Source organism: Dermacentor andersoni, chromosome 1 (assembly GCF_023375885.2).
Source record: "Dermacentor andersoni chromosome 1, qqDerAnde1_hic_scaffold, whole genome shotgun sequence".
NCBI lineage: Eukaryota > Metazoa > Arthropoda > Arachnida > Ixodida > Ixodidae > Dermacentor > Dermacentor andersoni.
The window spans coordinates 265,463,712-265,486,942 of NC_092814.1; the positions used below are offsets into that span (position 1 = coordinate 265,463,712).

Sequence of the window (23,231 nt, forward strand, 5' to 3'; positions counted from 1 at the left end):
ATGCAGAGATCTAACTTGGATTGTGCTTGGACTTGACTTGATGAAGTCGGCCCGAAGCAAGAAGCAGACTTCAAAACGCCCAAGTCGGCTTTCGCATTTCATAGACGTTCAAGCTGACTTACTTTGTCAAGTCAAGGCTGTGCTTCAATGCAAAAGTAGGTTGCTCATCTGTGTTCGAGGTTAATAATTATTTATTAGCGTAAGGCAAGTTGTACAGCAAAAAATATGTATCTGTCCCAATTTCTACCAGGACATAAGTGCTGAAGTATAGTTTGGGTAAATCTATTCCATCTGGCGACGTCCGCTGTGGCGATGCGCAGTGTTGCTTGCGGAAAGTGCCCGATAGCGGCGGATTTAAGTGGTCTTCAAGTTTCGGTGTTTTGGCGCGCTTTTTGAGTTGAAGCTTTCACCATTTTTTCAAGTCTGTGCTCAACTTTTAGGCGACAGTGTACTTGGGTGCAAACTAATTTTATAGTAACATTTATTTTGGCTTAACTTCTTTTTTACTTAGAGGTCTTGTTGCGCGTTTGTATAACTGGCCGTAGAGAAGCAAACGAAATGGTTGGTTCGTATGGTGGTCTTACAACGATTTTTGTTCTCGATTACCGCAAGGCATTCATGCGCCTTCTCGGCCGGCAACCGGATGGAAGAGGTCGAGACGAGGCATACGGTTGGTTTCTGAAGGAGTTCACGCGTCCCTTTTCGCCTATAGGCATTCCAGCAGGAAGGCGACTGCCCTTCTTCTGGTCGGGCTAAGTGACCCTTTGAAGAAAAGGCCAACCTATTCGAACACGCTAGGTCGGAGTCCTAAACAAGAAAAAAACTGCAACATGCGCTGCAAACGAGGCGTAGCAAGCGCCGTAGAGTCTCCTGTCCGCATCCATATGGGTGACTACACCCGATAAAAACAAAATAAATAAAATGACACGTGCAAACGATTTGTCTACTTTGCATGAAATCTTTGTCGGGAACAACGAGAGGGGGAGTGCAGCACAGTCATTGACATCGCAAATTGGCAGCGCGTGTCATTTGCTAGGAAAGTGTCGTCTGTTAGAAAAACAAGTTGTGGGGCTCGCGCGATGGCCGCGCGCCGCATTTGGTACGAAACTGCTGTCCTGTCAACAGGCTTTGACGCTGAAAAGTTGCACTCACGTATGCTCTCCTCCTAAGAGAATGCGCTGCAACGCAAGACGGCACCCCGTTTTACAGAAGACGAAAATAGCCTGCTGACGGCACTCATGAACGAATACAAGCACATTGTGGAATGCAAGGAAACTGATGTCGCATCGTTGACCAAGAAGAATGAGACATGGAAAGAAATAGCAAAACAATATAATGCCAACCACGGGATTACACGGTGCGATCACGTGCAACTGAAAAAATGCTGGAACAACCTGAAGCAAAAGCTGAAAGAGGAAGCTGCGAAAGAAATGCGAGAGCACCAGAAAACTGGTAAGCACACATGTTCTGCATGACTGGCTCATTTGGGCTACTTTTTATTATGCTCATGCGCATGTTTCGTATTCGGTAAATGAGTGCGTGACAGTTCGGAATGCCGAGCATAAATATGGTCGTGAGCGCTAATAACTAGTGATGGCATGTGTAACCATTAGAGATGAGAAAATACGCTCGCAATCAATCTTTCCGCGACTGTGGGAAGCGCACGAGCATCGGGCGCAGGTGCTTCGTGATGAGCAGAGTCATCTTTCCAACTGCGCGGCACACTGTTGACTGAGGAATGCGGACCGGACCCTCGGTGACTGTTTGAAACGTGCCAGCGCCGTAAAACATCACGGCCATCAGCAACTGCAGCATGGGAGGCACACGGGCTGTCCTCTGTTCTCCCCTCTTTCCCGGATAGGCAACATAGCGACAAGTTGTCGCACGGCGTTCTTCGGGAATCTGCAGCGACCGAGGAATTGTTCGTCGTTGTACAGCTCCATCAGATTCCCTCGGTCACATAGGGCGGGTCGTGGAATTTTCAGCAAGGGCTGCGTCTCTGAAAATGCTGTATCCATGGCGTGGCAAGCAAGCTCGAAAGCATATAACCTCTGCGCGCTGAGGAGGCTGCCATGTTGGAATAAGGCATGAAGTCAGTTTCAAGCTAGCCCGGGAGCAGACTTGAAACTTGAGAGGACTTCGACCCAGCCAAGTCGTTCACAAGTCGTCCGCAAGGTCGAGCACGACTTAAGAAGCGCAGCGAAGCTGCCTTGAGACTGCCAGAAGTCAAGTTCGAGCCAAGTTAAATCTCTGCATTTGGGAGTTAAAGGTGCCCTGAACCACTTTTTATCGAAGTGGAGAAAAACATTTGAAATGAAGATAGGCTATTTCAGAACCAGTTTGCCACAAAAAGTAGTTCAATGCCTTCAGCAGAAGCGAAGTTATCGGCAATCAAACATGGCCTCAGCTGTGCTCCCCTTCCTCCTCCAATGCCTTGCAGTGTGAAGGCTATTGCGGAGACGTCACCGTGGCGCGCAGTTCAAATTTCCGATTTGGTGCCTATGCCGCGCTAAACGTAAGCCAAACACGGCTGTCCTGAGAGAGCAGCAGTGCGCTTTGCCACAGGACTAGGCGGCACCTCGCGGCGGCCGCGGTTTAGCCGAGCGCAGCGACCAATAGCTGCCGCATATTGGAGTGTGCTTTATGATGAAATAGAGCACACAGAAAAGAGCAAGGAGCATGGGGTTTTTGAAACGAGAGCGTTTGAGAAAAAGGTGACTTCGCGCTCCGCTTGCAAGCTCCACAGACTGCGTACGATAGCAGAACTTGCCTCAGATGTTCACAACAGCGTATGCTACCCGCGGACTAGGTTATTTCACCAAGCCCGAGGGGTGGTTCAGGGCCCCTTTAAAAAGCAGTTCTTCACCGAGAAACATAGCCGGATGAAGAGGGACACGATAGCGGTATGCAAGAGGAACATGTTTCTTCCTGTCACTTTCGGCTTCCCGACATTCCAGGAAGACATGGAGGATGGTCAGCCTGTCACCACAACTACCACAGCTTTGAGGCTCGTTACCTGTTAAGAGAAAGTTACGAGTGCCAAATGTGTGTCCTATTCTGAGTCTAGTGAATAGGATATCTATTCTTCGTGTTTTTGTAGTTGGGGGCCAGAAACCTAACTTCGGCTTAATCACATGAAGCGTATTGCTCGTTTCAGCATCCCACAAGCGTTGCCAATGGCTTTGCAGTTTGTTTCGTAGGAAAGACTTCATGTCTGTGGCAGGGACAGCAGCAGAACGAATACCTTGCGATGCTATTGATTTGGCGATTTTGTCGGCAAGCACATTACCTTCGGTTCCTGTATGGCCAGGAATCCAGCATACCACTACATGTCTATGAGATAAATAAATGTTGCACAAGATTGAGTAAAGTTCAATAAAAACAGGGCTTGTATGCTTTTGTAAAGACCACAGTTTTACATGACTTAACGAGTATGTGAATATGATTGCTCAGTAAAGTTTCAATTTCTTTATATTGTTACGTGCGGAAAGACACAGACGAAAGATGCTATTTACACGCTATTTACACTGGAGCCAGGCAGCCAGGCTGACACTCGCTCGTGCCAAGGGCACCGACCAACTTCTTCGTCATTGTCGCGGCGGCTCGTCTCTTGAGCATCGCTCAATGATATCGTAATATTACCCCCCGGCAGCAAAAGCACCGTCACGGTGCTGTTAAATATCCAAGGTGCATCGAGAGTTGTGGGGCTTGAGTCGGGCAACGTGGACAATGTCACTGGTTGTCACAGCGGAGGACGTAGTGGGCGTGGCTAGAACGATTTCATAGGTGACATCGGTCACTTTGCGTATCTTGCGATATGGGCCTGTGTAACAGGAAAGCAGTTTTTCACAAAGGCCGACTTTACGCGATGGTGACCAAAGCAACACGAGGGCACCGGGCACAAAATGGACATCACAGTGACGGAGGTCGTAGCGATGCTTCTGCTTGTCTTGAGACACTTGTAGACGAGCGCGCGCAAGTTGGCGAGCATGGTAAGCATGGGCGATTGCATCAAGGGCATAATCGCTAGTTGAAGCTGTGGCGGACGGAAGCACAGTGTCCAGTGGCAGCGTCGGTTCGCGGCCATACAAGAGGTAAAACGGGGAAAAGCCAGCAGTTTCGAGACGGGAAGAGTTGTATGCAAAGGTAATGTAAGGTAGAGCCAGGTCCCAGTCACGGTGGTCGCCTGAAACGTATTTGGATAGCACGTCTGTAAGGGTGCGGTTCAAATGCTCAGTGAGGCCGTTTGTTTGGGGGTGGTAGGGGGGGGTAAATTTATGCTGCATTGAGCAGGCACGCAGGATGTCGTCAATGGCTTTGGCCAAAAACGTGCGGCCACGGTCTGTTAGCAATTGACGCGGAGCACCATGCACCAAAATTATATCATGTAGGAGGAAGTCTGCAATATCAGTTGCGCAACTGGTCGGAAGAGCGCGGGTTACGGCGTAGCGGGTCGCGTAGTCCGCCGCGACTGCAACCCACTTGTTTCCTGATGTAGATTCCGGAAATGGGCCGAGAAGGTCCAAGCCGACAAGATGGAAGGGCTCGGCAGGGATGTCGAGCGGCTGCAGGTAACCGGCGGGGAGCCAGGAAGGCTTCTTGCGTCGTTGGCAAAGCTCACAAGCGGCAACGTGACGTCGTACGGAACGGGCAAGTCCAGGCCAGAAAAAACGACGTACACGGTCATAGGTTCGAGATACGCCGAGGTGTCCTGCCGTTGGTGCGTCGTGAAGCTCTTCTAAAACGGTGGAGCGGAGGTGTTTAGGCAGGAACTCGGAGCCGTACGGATGAAGGTTACGACGGTACAGAGTACCGTCGCGGAGGACGAAGAGGCGTAGAGCAGCATCAGCCGGAGAGTGTTCAAAACGGTCGATGAGGGCTCTGATGTAGGCGTCACGGCGTTGCTCGTCAGCGAAATGAAGCAGCTGGGATACAGAGAATACGCAAGAAGCACTGGCAATATTGGAGGAGTCAGAGTCGTCAACAGGGTAACGCGACAAGCAGTCAGCATCTTGGTGAAGGCGGCCAGACTTGTACACCACGGAATATGAAAATTCTTGTAGCCTCAAAGCCCATCGACCAAGCCGGCCTGTAGGATCTTTTAGCGATGAGAGCCAGCAGAGAGTATGATGGTCAGTGACTACGGCATTCGCGTTCCGTAATGTAATAGTTGCGCTCCGATGGTGCTAGGAGGCGGCTCGCATAAGCAATAATGCGATCCTTGCCACGCTGACGCTGGGCTAAGACGGCACCTACGCCATGACCGCTGGCATCTGGACGTAATTCTGTAGGGGCATCAGGGTCGAAGTGGGGAAGAATGGGTGGTGAGGTTAGAATAGTGACGAGACGAGAAAAGGCGGCGGCTTCTGCAGTACCCCACGAGAATTGTACGCCTTTCTTCAAAAGATTAGTTAGGGGCCTAACGATTGTCGCAAAATCTGGAACAAAAGGACGAAAGTACGAGCACAGCCCGACAAAACTTCGAACGTCTGTGGTTGTTTTCAGAACCGGAAAGTCTCGGACAGCGCGAGTTTTGTTGGGATCCGGCTGTACTCCGGAAGCGTCAACGAGATGGCCCAGAAGAGTAATTTGTCGGTGGCCAAAACGACATTTGGACGAGTTAAGTTGCAGCTTCGCCTTTCGAAATACATCTAGTTGTGAGACGCTCAAGGTGAGTGTCGAACGTTGGCGAGAAGACGATGACGTCGTCGAGGTAGCAGAGGCATGTGGACCATCTGAAACCTTGGAGCAAGGAGTCCATCATATGCTCAAAGGTGGGAGGGCGTTGCATAATCCAAACAGCATTACTTTAAATTGGTATAGGCCATCAGGTGTGATGAACGCGGTTTTTTCTCTGTCCATATCGTCAACAGCAATCTGCCAATATCCCGAACGAAGATCTGCAGGCAGTCAGTCAAGAACCATGCAGGCAGTCAAGGGCATCATCTATACGTGGAAGTGGGTAGACGTCTTTTTTTGTAATGCTGTTCAGGTGACGGTAGTCTACATACACAGAAGCGCCACGTGCCGTCCTTCTTCTTAACCAACACCACAGGTGACGCCCAGGGACTTGATGAAGGCTCAATGATGTTTTTATCGAGCATTTTGTTCACTTCATCTTGAATTACTCGGCGTTCCGACGCAGAAACTCGATACGGTCGTCGGTGAATAGGCGCAGCATCGCCAGTAAGAATGCGATGCTTGACCGCGAGCGTCTGGCCTAAAGGGCGATCGTCGAAGTCGAAAATATCGCGGTAGGACGATAATACTTCGCAACGGTTTTCAGCCTGCGTAGAGGACAGGTCCGTCGCAACCATTTTCTTTATGTTGGGATCGACGCCCGAGGCTGGCGCGAGGGGCATGCTAAGCTCGCGAGAACCATCGGTCGATAACGCTGCCACGTATTGGTCGCCGAGACAATCAATGGTGGCAAGGCAAATACCTTGCGGTAGAATTTGCTTTGCCAATCCAAAGTTACAGACAGGCATGCGAGTGTGGTTCGCAGTAATAGTAAGTATACTGTGAGGCACGGTGACGTCGTACTGTATTGGGATGTCGGGCAGAGGAGTGATGAGGTACTCGCCATCAGGAACTGGTGGGAAAGACAACAGTTCAATGTAGGCTATGGACTTTGGCGGCAGGCGCAGAAAGCCGGTGGAGCGTAAGCGGCAGTAGGGTGCATCAAAAGGTTCTGCGAGCATCGGCAACTCAAGGCGAAGGGTACTGGAAGAGCAGTCAATAAGAGCAGAATGGGCGGATAGAAAATCGAGGCCGAGAATAAGGTTGTGGGGGCAATGAGCAATTACGGTGAAGAGGACAGGAGTGTGGCGGCCGGTGATGCTGACACGTGCCGTACACATGCCGATGATAGGCACAGTATCACCATCTGCAACGCGGACGACGCGTGCCGACGCGTGCCGACGCGTGCCGACGCTGGGGTGAGGAGCTTGTTCAGTCGTCGTCGGAAAGCAGCACTCATAATAGAAAGATGTGCTCCTGTATCGATGAGTGCCGTGACAGGATAGCTGTCAACGTCAACGTCAAGAAGGTTTCGGTTAGTAGGTAACGTGAGCAGAGGATTTGAGGGCAGGGTCGACAACACAGCTTCACCCCGAGAAGCTGCAGTGCCTAGTTTTCCGGCTGGGTCCGAGAGGCGATTGGCGGCGAAGAAAAGCGGCGGGGTTGGGGCGTAAGAGACTGGTAGCGTCGAGGTGAGGGCGAGCGGCTGTAGCGAAGGTTCGGAGTAGGGGCATCCGCAGTAGTGGGTTCATGGCGGGTGGCATAGGGTACAGAAGGTCCAAAGGTTCAGGAATAAGTGGCGGCGTAAGTCCGAGAAGGCGGTGGCCATCGGTTGCGGCAGTGACGGGCGACGTGGCCGATGCGACAGCAGTGGAAGCAGATCGGCCCGTCATCAGGGGTATGCCATTCGGACGGGTTGCGGCGAGATGTGGCAGAAAAGGACTGCCGGGGACGAGGAGGGCCGCTAGATAACTGGGGAATGCTGGGTCGAGACGTGGAACACACGGTGTTCAGACCCATGTTTTCAAATTCCTGTCTGACGACGGCCTGCATCATCGCAATGGTGGTTGCTGGCGGATCGGGAGGCGTCGTGGAGAAGGCTGGCGAACAGGCGGCCTCGAGTTTGCGGCGAACAATACGGGTGACGTCATCACAGGTGGTGGTCTGACGCTGTCGACCCTCACATGTCGACGTAGCAGCAGTGTTGGGTAGCCGCGCAATGTGGTGTGAGATACGGCGGCTCTTAGCCTGTTCAAGGCGACGGCATTCTTTTATAATGGCGTCGATAGTCGAGACGTTGCCGAAAACAAGCAAATTGAAAGCGTCGTCGGCGATGCCTTTTAGCACATGTGCCACTTTATCTGCTTTGGACATATGATCGTCAGCTTTACGGCATAGAACCAAGACGTCGAGGATGTAGGAAACATATGGCTCTGTAGATGACTGAACCCGAGACACAAGAGCCTTTCTCGCGGCAGCCTTACGCCCAACGGGGTCGCCGAACAGTTCCCGTAGCTTTTCCTTGAAACTGTCCCAACTGGTTATTTCGTCATCATGCGTTTGGTGCCACACGCGTGGGGTGCCGCCGAGATAAAAGATGACATTGGCGAGCATAATCGTTGGGTGCCACCTGTTATTAGCGCTGGCATGTTCATAGAGCTTGATCCAGTCGTCGACATCCTGTCCCTCCAGGCCAGAGAACACACCTGGGTCACAATGTGGGGCAACCGTGACGATTGGAGCAGTCATACAAGCCAAAGCCATTGAAGAGGCGGGCTCGTCACCGGGAGGCACGGTGACAAGCTTGGTGTGCCGACCACTTCGGAGTTCCGTGGTGAGGACAGGGATCGCTGACCTCCACCAGAAATGTTACGTGCAGAAAGACACAGACGAAAGATGCTATTTACACGCTATTTACACTGGAGCCAGGCTGACACTTGCTCGTGCCAAGGGCACCGACCAACTTCGTCGTCACGGCGGCTCGTCTCTTGAGCATCGCTCAATGATATCGTAATAATATGTTTTACTGCAGACAGTACTGCATAGGCTTCTGCAGTGAAGATACTTGTTAGGGGGTTTAATATATCAGATTTAGAAAAAGAAAGACCAACAGCAGCGTAAGATATGACAGCATGTGACTGACGTCTGTGTAGAATTCGGAGCAGGAGTACTTCGATTGAAGTTAATGGAAATGCATAGCGAGTTCAAGCTCAGGAGCGCGCTTTGTGACCTCTTCAAAGGATACATCACATTCTATAACCTGCCATTACCAGGGCGGTAATAGCTTAGCTGGAAGCATTAGGCGATGTTCGAGAATAGGGACATCCATTTCTTCACTATCTCTCACACGCAGTGAGAAAGGCAGTCTTATAGATGGTCTATTACGAAAGTGTTGTACATGTCAAGTCGTTAATGGTTGTGGAACACGGATGTTCCTGATTAGAGTGCACTTTGAGAAAATAGGTGAAGCTGATGCATGTTCTCCAAAAATGGAGTGACCACTCAGCTGACTCCACGTATAGACTTTCAACGGGGCTTGTTCTAAATACGCCAGTGGCCAGACGGATACCCAGATGTTGGACGGAATCCAGCATCTTTAGCATGCTCGGGGCGGCAGAGTGATATAGCACTGTACCATAGTCCAATCATGATCCAATTAGGCTCCTGTAAAGATTCAATAAACACTAAAAAAGAAAAAAAAGAAACAGAAAAGAAAAAAGAAAAAAAAAGAATTTTCATTCTGGGGCATTACTGGACTGAGACCAAGCCAAAATACAACTCATGCTGTTTAATGACATAAAATGTGAACAAAGATGTTTTTTGAATGAATGAGTGATGTTTAGTGGTGCAAGAACAAGTATGGCCAAAGAGTACCATGCTAGTGTTAATGAGTTTGCAGTGGACTGACGAGTTCTGTGAAGTTGATGTGACATGGCTGTAAAGGGGCCTAAAATAGTTGCTGTAAATTGCGTAAGATCTATGTGTAATGATATGGCAATGACTTATGACGTGTAGTACGAGCATTAAAATGCATTGCAAAAGAATGATGCAATATACAAAATATGTCAAATGCTAAAATTGGCTAGAGCACTACTGCCTCACTAGAGCCCTTAAAACACAAGGGCCTAGAGGCATGTGCTACACAAAACTGTCATAGCAGCATCCTCGGGAAAGAGGATGCACTACAAATTTAATGGGCTTATAACATGTAGGACAAAATCATTCAAGAAAGTGAGGACTGCTTTGGTCTTACCCCCGAATGCAGAGATCTAACTTGGATTGTGCTTGGACTTGACTTGACGTCGTCAAGTCGGCCCGAAGCAAGAAGCATAAATAAACACTTCCTGTCGCTACCCCGTGTTGTGTGGGATAGGACTTTAAGTTCATTGTTTTTAGACATTTTGATTTAAGATATTGTATGTGTGGAATGAAAGTAAGACTGGAGTCAAGTATAACCTAGAAATTTGTGCTCTTTGTTCACAGGTATTTGCTGCCCAGACTTTTCGATGCTGGTATCTCTGCAGCAAGCCCACTCTTCATAGTGAAAAGAACACAAGGACTTTTGTTGGGGTCCACTTTGAACCCGTTTTCGTCTGCCCACTAAAATACTTTGTTCAAGCACTGTTGTACTTGTCTCACAGACTCTTAGGTTGCAGGATTTGAAACCTATTTGTATGTCGTCTCTGTAGACGGAACAAAAAATAGCTGGTGGTAATGATGTACCAACCGTGTTCATCTTAACGACAAAGAGTGTGCAACTGAGTACGCCTCCCTGGGGTACCCCAGTTTCCTGTATGAATGTAGGCGAATGTGCATTATACATATTTTTACATGGAATGTACAGTTGTGTAGGTAGCTTTCTATGAAAGTTTAACATATTGCCGCGGATGCCCAGCGCCGACAGGTCGCGCTGGGCAAGTTGTATCGTACAACACCAAGTTGTATTGTACGCCTTTTCCATATCAAGAAACACGGATAAGAAGGACTGTTTATGTACCAAGACATCACAAATGTTTGCTTTGACGTGCACAAGATGGTCGGTTGTGGATCGTCCTTCTCTAAAATCACACTGATATGGATAAAGAATTTAATTTGACTCAAGGAAGTGTAAAAGACGAGGGTTTATCATTTTTTTGAAAAAGTTTACAAGTACAACTTGTGAGGGCGATTCGGCAGTAACTTGTTACTAATGTGGGGTCTTTGCATTGTTTCAGAATCGGAACGACAAGGGCTTCTTTTCATGCAGTAGGGAGGTACCCCGCAGCCCATATAGTGTTGAAAAGTGCGAGTACATACTCTTATTTGAGTATCACTGGGGGGGTGTTTAATCATGTCGTACATGATCCTGTCAGGTCCAGGTGCAGAGCTCCGACATGTAGTCAAGGAGGCTCTCAACTCGGCAATGTTAAAAGGCAGGTTATAGGGTTCATTCTGTCTGCATTTTCGGTTGATGGCCTTGCATTCTGCTACTTGTTTGTGCTTTAGGACTGCCTCGGAATAATGGTTAGAACTGCAAACTCGCTGAAGGCGTTCGCCAAGAGCGTAAGCTTGGTCTTCCAAGCTGTTTGCTTCATCGTTCACTAGGGGCAACGGATGGATTTCTTGTCCCTTTAGCCTTCTCAGCCCATCCCATACTTCAGCCTCTTGAGTATACGAATTTATGCCTGAGAGAAACCTCTGCCAGCTTGTCCTCATTGCCTGTCGACGCGTCCTTCTTTCCTGGGATTTAGCCTGTTTAAATTGTTTTAGATTTTCGGCCGTAAGACATTCACATAGTTTGCCCCAAGCTTTAGTTTGTCTCTTCCATGCCTCTCTACAATTGTCATTCCACAAGAGGACCCGTCTTTTTAATGAAGTACCACTTGTTTGAGGAATGAACTTTTCAGCGGCGACAATGATAAAAGCGGTAAACAATGATGCAGCATGACCTATAGTAAAATAATTTGTAAAATCTCGTGACAAGTAGGTGGATTCCTTAAAAGCTTCCCAGTCAGCTGAGGCCAGTTTCCAGCGAGGGACAAGTGGAGGGGAGCCATGTTGGGTTACTAAGTTCGGCGTTACTGTTGGGTTACTAAGTTCGGCGTTACGGCGAAGTGATCACTTCCGAATGGATTTTTAATTAGACGCCATTCTAGAGGGAAGATTGAAGGGGAGCCGATCAACAGGTCTACTGACGAGTATTAATTATAATGAGGATTATAATACGTTGGTTTATTCTTATTGAAGAGGCACACACCGGAGTTTAAAAGGAAGCTTTCAATGAGTCGTCCTCTCGCGTCACATCGTGAGTCTCCCCACATCGTGTTATGAGCGTTAAAATCTCCCACGAGTATGTAAGGCTCAGGAAGCTGATCAATGAGGCTATAAAACTGTTTTTACAAGATGATGGTTCGCGGGTATATAAATCGAACATACAGTTACCAATTTATTAAAAAGAATGGCCCGAACTAACACTGCCTTAATGGGCGTCTGAAGGGCGACGTGTTGGCAAGCTACAGACTTGTCGGCTACTATTGCTACACCGTGGAGGCGTTAGCCTCATCACCGTCTTTTTGGAAGATGGTGTAATATAAAAGAAAACTTGTGTTTGTAGGTTTCAGATGCCTCTAGAACACACAGCAACTTTGGATTATGTTTGTGTAGGAGTTCTCTAAGGAGGGAGCGAGGGAATAGAAAAGCAAAAGGCAGGGAGGTTAACCAGAATAACGCCCGGTTGGCTGCCCTACACCGGGGGAATGGGAAAGGGGAAAACAAAGATGACAGGGAGAGAGAGGAGGGAAGGAAAGAAGGAAATTAGCGGTGAGTTCGCTGACGCGTGTGGTCTAATAGAAATTGCATTACCAGTCACAGAGTTCTTTAATATCGTCAAGGTTATGAATGAGTCCTTGACATTCCATTGTTGTATTTGTATCTCCATTATGATAAAAGTGTTTTGTGCCACGTGTTTAAGAGACGAAGATTAGCTCACGGGCCTGTACCAGGCGTCCTGTCGCGAGCTTTTTTTTTTTTTTTTTTTTTGAGCAATCGCAAGAATCTCATTGCTCCTTAGGCGCTGGTGGCGCCGTCTGGCTAGTGGTTGTGTTCATCGCCTCTTGCGAGGCGCTGGACACGAGCTGCTCTGAGCACTGTACCTGAAGGCCTCGACACTTTGGAAGAAACCTTTGAGGCCACCAGCCCGGAGGTCGATGGCCCCTTCTGCTGGGGTGGCGGAGCAGCGCTAGCTGCAGCCGCCAAGGGGGCAGATGGCGTTACCACCGGCTCATTGCGTGTGGGCCGACTGACCGGAGGAGCTGTCATGGCACCGCCCCTTGACGCACCACTTCGGCACACCTGTTCGTTGGCAGGTATGCCACCCGCCTACGAGCCTCTTTAAAGGTTCTATTTTCTTTTACTTTGATTGTTACTATTTCTTTTTCTTTCTTCCATGACGGGCATGACCGCGAGTATGCGGCATGCTCGCCATCGCAGTTAGCCATTGCAGTTCACATAGTGTGGAGCATTTTTGCATGTTTTAGAACCATGGTGACTAGACCTACATTTTGCACGTCTGCTGGCCTCGACAGTTCTGGGAACTGTGGCCGAAATGCTGGCATTTGAAGCATCGAAGAAGATTTGGAACATACGGCTTGACTTGTAGCTTTACATAGCCAGTCTCGAGTGTCTCAGGCAGGATGCTTGCACAAAAAGTCAGTACTAGATGCTTGGTTTTTATCTGCTTGCCATTGCGCCTTAGCATAATTCTTTTAACATCGATCACGTTTTGATCACTCGAGCCTTCCAACAGTTCAGCTTCTGTTAGCTCCATCAGGTCATCGTCGGAGACAACACCACGGCTGGTGTTCATAGTTTGGTGTGGGGATATTGTCACTGAGATTTCTCTGAATGACACTACTTTAGGAAGATTTTCAAGCTGTTTCGTATCGCGGATTTTCAAAAGGAGATCAGCGTTAGCCATTTTTGATGCTTTGTATCCTGCACCAAGAGCTTCAGGGAGACATTTCGACACAAGGAAAGGAAAAATCATTCTCATGGTCTTTTTAGGTTTGTCAGAATGGATGACATAAAATCTGGGGAAATTTTGTGATGTGTTGCCAAGAAATTGAAAAACATCTTCGGTGCTCCCTCGTTTCTGAGGAAATTTTCGGCAGTAACCAGGGTGTCTACCATGTTGACATTTCCAAATTCCCTGAGTTTTCTAGGTTTTCCCCAAGTGCCTTTGCAATATTCCCTGAGTGATGCAGAACTATGTTTTATGTCAAGACGAGCTGAAACCATATCGCCCGATGCCGTCACTTTCTAGTAAGCATATTTTATGTTATTTTCACATACTACAGCCCCTGGTGGGGCTATAGCAGGAGTGAATAATACAATATAATACAAAAATAAATACAATAGGCAACAAAGAAAGAAAGTTAAGCGCAATGTTGAGGGAGCACAGAGAAGAATTCATTTAATGGGAGAGAAAGGTTGGTTCCTGGTGGTGAATTCCAAGTTTCAATTGTTTTAGGGAAAAAGCTATACTTAAAAGTATTAGTGCGTGCAAAAAAGGGTGTAATGTTAAGCGCGTGATGTCTCCTACTAGAGGAGATTTTTGCAAAGGTGATATATTCATTACTGGAGAGGTGACAAGACGAATGAATAATGCCGTGAAAAAATTTTAAAGAATTAACGTGTCGTTGTCCGGCGAGAGATGTTAGGTTGAATGAGGACATGACTGACGATGGTGAGAACTGGTGGTCATAACGTCGGTAGATAAATTTAATGGCTTTCCTTTGGACGGCCTCAGCTCTGTCTATTTCGTACTGCTTGTAGGGATTCCAAACGATACTACCATACTCAAGTATAGGACAAACAATAGTTTTATGTAACAGTAATTTAGTGGCGCACGGATAATTAGACAGCGTACGATGCAAATAAACGAGTTTTTGTAGAGCTTTAGTCGTAATGGAATCGATGTGCTTTGACCAGGACAGGTTAGTGGTGAATGTGAGACAAAGATATTTATATTCAGAAATGCGTTTAATTAAATTATTAAATTCGTAGCTGAAAAAGAACGGGCTAGCTTTATTAGACAAGGACATAACGACAGTCTTACAGAAGTTAATTTTCATTTGCCATGTTTCACACCATTTGGAAAATCTGACGAATGATTCATTAAGGCGAACGTGATCAAAGGGAGATGAAATGATGTCATACAATACGCAGTCATCTGCATACACTCGAATTTTAGATAATATCTCGCGTGGTAAATCATTAATATATGGAAAGAAATGTAGGGGGCCGAGGACCGATCCTTGAGGGACGCCTGATGACACATCCACCACCGAGGAATTGATCGAGTTAAAGCTTACGAAGTGAGAGAGGTGAGACAAAAAACTCTATCCAGTTGACTAAAGGCACGTTCACACCGAAGGCGGAGCGGACAAGCGGATCCGGCCAAGCGGCTGCGGATTTTCCGCTTTGCGGAAAATACGCGGCCGCTTGGCCGGATTGCGCCTGGACCGATTTTTTGCGCGCGGATAACTTGGCCGCTTTGGCCGCAGCCAATCAGAACCCGACACTGTGGAAGCGCTGGTGAACAAATGTAGACGAATGTCTTTCTCTGGGCTTTTCGCTTCTGTTATTCAAAAGCGTCAAAACGGCAAGTTGGGCCAGTTGGTTGGGATTCATTTGTTACAGCGCAACACAAGACAAGGACAAAAGAAGGTATAAAACGACGACACGGCACTGTGTCGTCGTTTTATACCTTCTTTTGTCCTTGTCTTGTGTTGCGCTGTAACAAATCTTGAAAATCGACTAGACAAGTGGCGAGTAAAATGCCAACGATCTCGTCCCCTTCGTCTGAGCTCATAATTTTGCAGAAGTAGATAAGGGACGGGAGCGCGCCGACCCATGACGAAAAAAATATCGAAAGAGCGCGTACAAACCCAAAGTGCCGCGAGATGGCGGCACGTCCCTGAAATTGCTAAAGAAATTGTGAGATGCCCCGCCTTCCCGGCGGCGCGGATAGCCAGACAACGCGGCTGGTCTGAACAGGCGCGGGCGCTCGCCGCCTCGCCGCTTTGAAAATCCGCTTGTCTGCTTAGACGCTCCGCTTTCGGTATGAATGTGCCTTAACTGAGGGTTGTTAAGAATGGCATTTAGTTTGTACAGTAGTTTTGAGTGAAGTACCGTATTGAAAGCTTTGGAAAAATCTATGAATATAGCATCAATTTGAAATCCCTTATCCAGGTTAGAAGCTATGTCATGCGTGAACTCAACAAGTTGTGTTATGGTGCTAAATCCGCGTCTGAATCTATGCTTTACATTAGAGAGAATGTTATTTGATTCAAGAACGTCCATAATGTGTTTGTATATTATATGCTCTAGTATTTTGCATGAATATGGTGTTAAAGATATTGGCCGGTAGTTAGAAAGATGCTGCTTACTACCTGACTTATGTAGCGGAAGCACCTTAGCTATCTTCCATGATAAATGTACTATGCCGGAAGTTAGTGATTTATTGAAGATGAGAGTAAGGTATCGTGAAGTCAATAAGGCATACCAAACGAGAAACAAATTCGGGATTCCATCAGGCCCTTCACTTTTCTTTGTATCAAGATTTTTTATGAGGTTTAAGATACCTTCTGTGCTAACTAAGATATCATTAATGGGGCAAGTTGGATTAATGTTTGAAAAAGGAGGAACAATAGGATTATCGCAAGTAAAAACTGACTTAAAGTATGCGTTGAAGGTGTTGAAGATTAGTAATGAATCACTAGTCATTTCGTTGTTCACACATAAAGATGTACAAGAGCTGTCACGAGGAAAAATGGATTCCCAGAACTTATGCGGGTTACTTTTCAACAGAAGCGGTAGCTGCACGCTATAAAAAAAAGTCTTTAGCTGATTTGGTTTTTGTACGGAGATCCTCCTTCGCCTTAGCAAACCTAGCAGTGTGTACGGGGCTATGGGAGTCCTTCAATCGTCTAAGCCTGCGAACACGACGTGAAAGATGTAGTATATGTCTGTTGATCCAAGGGATTTTAGTATTTTTCTTTTTTGTTTTGATGGGAATGAAGTGTTCAATACATGACATGACAATATGTTCAAAATATGTCACGAGAACATTCATGTCACTTGATATACTGAGTGTTTCAAAAGTGTTGAAGCCATCAGCCAATGTATCTAGAATAGAGGTGTCGCGAGATTGAAATCACAAAATGTAGTAATAACGAAGGATGGTTTAGGAACAATGCACGGAAGGGAAACAAAAACAGCCTTATGATCAGAAATGCCTTCTACCACTTCAAAAGTGTAATCATTCGTGGCAAGGTTCGAGCTAAGAAAGACCAAGTCCAAAAGAGCATTCTGCCTGGTAGGCTCGCATACGATCTAAGTAAGCCCCAAATTCAGGCTCAAAGTTAGAAATTCTTTATCGAATGTGGCATCATGACCACACATCGATAGAGAGGGCCAATGAATGCCTGGTGCATTGAAATCACCGAGACAAATAAACTTGAAAGGACCTAGGTTGTGCATGTGCATGAATGTTTCGATTGCTTGAAGCGAGTCCACCGTTGTTCCCGGGGGGCGATAGAAAGCACCGATTACAAAATGCATTTTTTCCAAGTAAAGTTTGCACCAGGCTGATTCCCTATGAAAAACACTTTAAAAAACGACTTAATCCAATTTGAATATAAAGGAGTAGTGTTCATGTTATTCAAAAAGAGAATAGAAGGGACGGGTTAGTAAAATGCAAAGCAAATAAGATGTCTTTGAAAAAAATATTGCAAATCGAGTCAGACATTCTCAAATACGAATAAAAAACGAGATGCATACAATAGCAAATATTTTCGAATATGAGCTATTTCTATCAACTGATAGCAAGCTCAGTGGTACGAGGCCCGAACTTTGTCACGATTGAGATTCTCTTTCAACAGCTCGTAAGTCAACCTCAACTGTCCTGACATACTCTCAGCCCACGCACGACACCTCAGTGTTGTGTTTCACTGCTTTAAAGAGTTTATTTTGATTTGGATGAGGGACACTTGCATCTCGGCATCAGCCAACACTGTTTTTTTGAGCTCAAGCTCTTTCAAAACGGCGGCAGCAGTCTTGCTTCCTCGTTCATTCCTCAATGCGTAGGCCCTTTCTGTTCTTGTACTCATTCCGCCACTCGTTCGCTCCACGGACCATTTGAAGCATCTTCTTGGTCAGTTGCACAGTCCATGTCCGAGTTTTCGAACTCCTTAGGGGCCGCGAAAACGTCCGAAAAATCGGCCAGTTGGAAAAAAATAAATGCATGTCATTTACTGCCCTTAAGGGCTCAAACCGCCACAGGCACATTCGAAAACGCTCTGAAGGCCTATCGGTACATGTATTAGGCATATCGGTGCTCGTACTGTGACAGGAAATACCGGGTGCAAGCATGTATAATTAAGGAATACATACTGTGTCCCGTGGCAATAGCCCCTTCCCACGCTTGTTATGCTTGACTGCAATACTTTTGTGTATGCTTCACCAAGTAACATTTCTGTATGGAGGCGAAGCTGACTTTTGGGAACCAGCATTATGCAACACACCATGCTTTCCAAGCTTCTAAGCCAATCGCGAGGACCACAAAGGAGCAGTCGGTACCACTGCTGACAGCAGTGAATTCTTTCAATGAAAAACATGGCACCCAACGAAAAGAAGCTTAATAGCAAACGTCGAAGCAGTTAGGCCTAGCGTTGCCTCAGTGGTGGCTACGGCTGCCGGCGGATCTGCGTGCGAGAGCGCCGGTTCGAGGCGATGAGGTAATCAGAACGGCAGCGGTGGTGGCTTTGATTAATGCAGTTTCGAACCTGCGGTCACGGCAAGAAGTCCGGAAAATCGGACGGCGAAGGGGTCTTGCGTCCGAAATTTCAGAAGTTCTGATACAGTGACTCTATGGCGTACGTGGTGGTGCTGCGAAGCCGTTCAAATTATCGGGCATCCGGAAAGTCGGTCGTTGACTGTACACTGGAAACTCCTCCAGCCGACAACAGGACGTCAAAGATGGTTCATTACGATTCCTGTTTGTTACTCGAACCAGCATTATCGTGACTTTCACCCTTTAAACAAAATTACCGGTAATTTTCCCTGATAGAGGCACAAATTCCCCAAGTCTTCCCTGAGTTTTTCCAGACTACTCAACATCCCTGAGAATTCCCAGCTTTCCCGGTTGGTAGACACCCTGAGTAACACCAGCCACCCACCGTGGAGCCTTCAAAGGGGACGCTGCAGGGCCTGCAAAAACAGGTCCTACAAACGGCAGCTGTACATTTCTGCTATAACCAAATATGACATAACCTAGGCTGGCTATCCACATAAGGTTAACCCTTGTTGCCTGGAAAAATTGTAAGTAAGAGGAAACCAGAGACAGGAAAGATGGAAATTGGGAGAAAGACAAAAGTTGGAGGGAGAGAGAGACAGGAAAAGGCAACTGCCGACTTTCCCCGGGTGGGTCAGTCCGAGGGTGCCGTCTACGTGAAGCTGAGGCCAAAAGGGGTGTATTGCCTCAGCCGAGGAGCCTTAAAGGTTGTAACACTCAGCATCGACTCAACCCCCAGGATCCCCTTCCTCTCGAACATGGCTAAGCCGCGCACGGTTACACGCGGGAGGGTCCAACCCTCGTGTGCTCGGGTATGTGGTATCGCAACACACCAAACGCCAGGCCAACGCAGACGCCCCTGCAGGGAAGAATGTTTTTTGCTCAACTACAGCAAAAAAGCAGGGTGTGAATGTGGCGGAACATTAACATCCTTATCGCAATTCCAAAACTAAATGGTGTGTCTGTTCAGTTCTGTGGGTGTGCTGCAGCTAGAAAAAAGCATGGTATGTGAAGTGTACAAGGTAACCGGTAAGTATAAGACTCGGTTCGCTGATCAAGAATCCCTTCTCGACAATCTTAGCCGCATTCAATCATGGTGCAATCACTGGTTGATGACACTTAATCCCAATAAGTGCAAGCTCATGTCTTTTCATCGTCGTCACAACCTGCATTTATTATAAGATTTCCGATTCTTCTGTCGAACTTGTCCCGTCCTATACTTACCTCGGCATCACTATCAGCAATGACTTATCATGGCGCGAGCACGTAACAAAGCTAATATCATCTGCGAATAAAAAACTAGGCTTTCTTAAACGTCATCTTCACGACGCCCCTCAAAATATAAAGCTACTTGCTTATAAATCATTAATCAGGCCAAAACTTGAGTATGCATCCGCCATCTGGAATCCACAGCAAGCTTACCTCATTGACTCATTAGAAGCTGTGCAAAACAGAGCCGCCCGTTTCATTCACCGCTCATACTCATCCTATATTAGTGTTTCATCTCTCAAGCTACAGTCTCAATTATGCAGTCTTTCCCTCCGTCGCCGTATTTCTAGCCTGTGCCTATTTCACAAATTTTATTATTCCCAGCTCAAACAGCAGCCATACCATCTGCCCACCACCATTACACATATCTCACCGAATTGGTCATCCGCTGAAAGTTTCACGCCAACGTACGTGCCCGTACGACTATTTTCCAAGTCATTTTTCCTCCGAACAGCAAGCGATTGGAACGACCTTCCCCATGAAATTGCAGCCATCACCTGTCCATCAACCTTCCTAGAAGGTTGATGGACAGCACTGATGGACATCCCACCCGTCATTATGAAAAAAAAAAAAAATGTTTTACTTTCTCATGTTAATCCCACCCATTATGTAAAACCCCCTACAGGGTGGTCTTTAAGGAAATAAAAATGAAATGAAATTAAATGGAAGGAGAGTGCCACTACTTGCTCAGATCTTAAAGAGCCACTGCAAAGCTTCTTTAACCCCTTAAACATTTTATTATTTTGGCAATTTCTATGCCCAAACTGCTTATTTAAAATAATTTGATACTGCATATTTTCCTTCTAATTTCCTTCTAGTTTTCAATGTTTAAAAAAAATTCAAGCACATACTAAGTCAACGTAACATAACGCTTATTATTGGTCATGATTTTATTTGTCAGCTGCCTATCCGAGCGTTGTTTATTATTTTTTTCCACCCTGTATCGGTCTTCACAGGCTAACAGTATGAATAAATAAATAAATAAATAAATAAATAAAGGAGGCCAGCTATCTGCTGGTGATCAACAATAAAAAACAGAGCAAGGGCGCAGTTCCGAAAGTTTTATCATTCTGACAACGCCTTACCAGGGACGGTCAAAACAGAACCGAGGAGGCTTCATGGGGATATCATTCATGTCGATGTGCCGCCAATGACGCGCACTCACAATAGTGTCTTCTGAGCAGTCTTCTTCATCTAATGAACTGCTAATTTCAGTCATCGCTATCAATTTCGTTTCGAGAAACGAAGTAAACTTCGGTGTCCGAGTCGTTATCGTCCGAAGAGCTAGATGACTGCGAAAGGCTTCTTTCGCGTGACGACGGACTCGCAACAGATGCGTCACCTCCACCGAATGCCATTTTTTTAAACACTGAAAATTCCATTCACTAATGTGACCTTATATGAGTATTCCCCTTTAGTTCTAAGCTGCAGTTCAGGAGCAATGAAACATACGCGACGATCGTAACAGCATGGGTTCTGTTCTGCTATGATAGACGTGCTATTATACTTTGGGAAGCATTCAAACTGTTAGCTGTAGATTACATTGTGTGACTACATGGTTCAATGGGCCTGGTTTCCACACATGAATAAAATAGTTTTGGTTAGTAATAACAGCATACCTTACAGTGTGAATTACACTTGTCCAGCAAAGCGCATGCAACATCAGTGTTTATAGGTCTACAAACGTAGTGCGAGGTCTTATTACGGCGTCAGCCCCGTTCCCTCTCTCTCTCTTTTTTTCTCTATGACGCACCCACCCGTATTACGAAAATTTTGACCTCGCAAATAGCTGTGGCATTCTTTTTATGCGATCCCTCTCGGATACTAGGGTTTTACAGAGCAAAAAAGGCAATGCTGAAGCACATAGCTTATACATGTGTCATGCTGGTTCGCCAACCGCAGTGATCGCTGTGCTGAGCAGCGTCATCGGCCTCATACAGGAGGCTAGCGTAGACATATCATTGTGCTTTCAAGTCTACTAGATTTGAAATGCGTGAGAGCGATGCCGGTGTATCCCAAAAATTTGATAGCGCCTGGCACTTAAATGTTTTGGGGTTGCCTTAGGTTGGCCCTACACAAGCATGCTCTCTTATGCTTTAGTTCATATGTGAAGCGATCAGATAGTGAGAACATTTTTCATTTCCTGGCAATACACAGACGCCGGTTCTCTTCTTTGAATTAAAACCAATACACGCGAAATAGTTCACAACGCGTACCCACACCACGGTTGATGATGCGCGTCACATGTTTGCGCCTCCAAGAGATATTTCTGCATATGGTAGTTACTAACGCGTCAAATGGCTACACACTGGTTCCCTGACAACCTTGTATGGACGGTAGGCTTGTGCGAATATTCGAGCACTTCGAATATTCGAACGAATATTATAGTATTCGAATTCGCTTCGACCTGAATTTAAAATTTCCGATACTTTGAAGTATTCGGGGTGAACGAATATCAAAACTATGTTCAAGTACTATCAGGAGTTTTGGTTTCATTAGGCAAGCCGCAGTCCCATTGACATCAGGCCTACATCTTGACTACATGTGGAGCTAGGACAAGCTAAGCCACATTCAGAGCGTTGTCGTAGCTATCACGCACGCACGTTCGTCAAGGTAGTCAAGGTTCCCGTTTCATTGTTTGTTTGGTTACCGTGTGGCACGAGTGCAGTGAGCAGGTGTTGATCGCATTGCGCGCTTGAACTTCAGTGTGCATTAGTTGCTTTAATCAGTCAAGTGACATGGCCAATGCGTCCACGGGTGCCAACCCGATATGGAACTTTTTTGTGAAGGTCCTGCCAGGCCAGGAAGCTCAGTGTTTCAAATGCTACGCTATTCTGAATACGCCAGGCGACGCATTTAAAGAGGCACCCGGATGTATTCGTGGCATACCAAAAAAAAATGTGCACAGAAAAGCGTGAAGTCTACTGCTGTCGCTAAGCCTGACGCACAACAGCAATCAGTAGCTGACCGTTTCAAGCCGAAGCTGAAACATATGGCACCCCGAGCATAGGAAATTACAAAGGCTATTGCCGGATTCATAGTGCACGGGATGTATTCTTACAGTGTTGTTGAGGAGCCTGGTTTTGTAGCCATTATGAACGCTGCTACTCCCGAGTACGCTGTGCCATCGCTAACGTTTTCCAGAGCTCTACGCTTCGAAGAAGCAAAACTTGATAAGCAGCCTTCAGGCGGTGATTGACAGTGGAGTAGAAGCAATTTCAATAACGACGGACAGTTGGACATCGCATGCTAATGAAAGCTACTTGTCGGTAACATGCCACGTCATGGACAGCTTATCCCAACTGCATGTGCACGCACTGCCATGTACAGAAATGGCAGACGCTCAGACAGCCGAAAACTTGGTGCTCTTTCTGAAAAGCACAATGGAGGAGTGGGCACTTCCCGATCCAGGTACTGTGTCAGTGTGCGTTGTTACAGATAATGGGAGAAATTTCACTGCTGCAATTACTCAATCGCCTTGGATAGGCATAAAATGTTTCGGGCACATGCTGCAGTTGTGCGTGAGTGCTGTCAAGCGGGATGTACCTGGATTTTCCCAACTGTGCACGAAGGCCAGGGCTATCGTTGGCCGCTATAAGAGAAGCTCAAA

The 23,231-nt window shown here is 46.8% G+C and overlaps 1 protein-coding gene across 4 annotated transcripts in view; it reads right to left on the reverse strand.

The window, feature by feature from the left end:
* Window positions 1–23,231, reverse strand: part of drosha (ribonuclease 3 drosha) — a 268,462-nt gene that overhangs the window by 211,093 nt on the left and 34,138 nt on the right. The gene's annotated exons all lie outside the window — the stretch shown is intronic.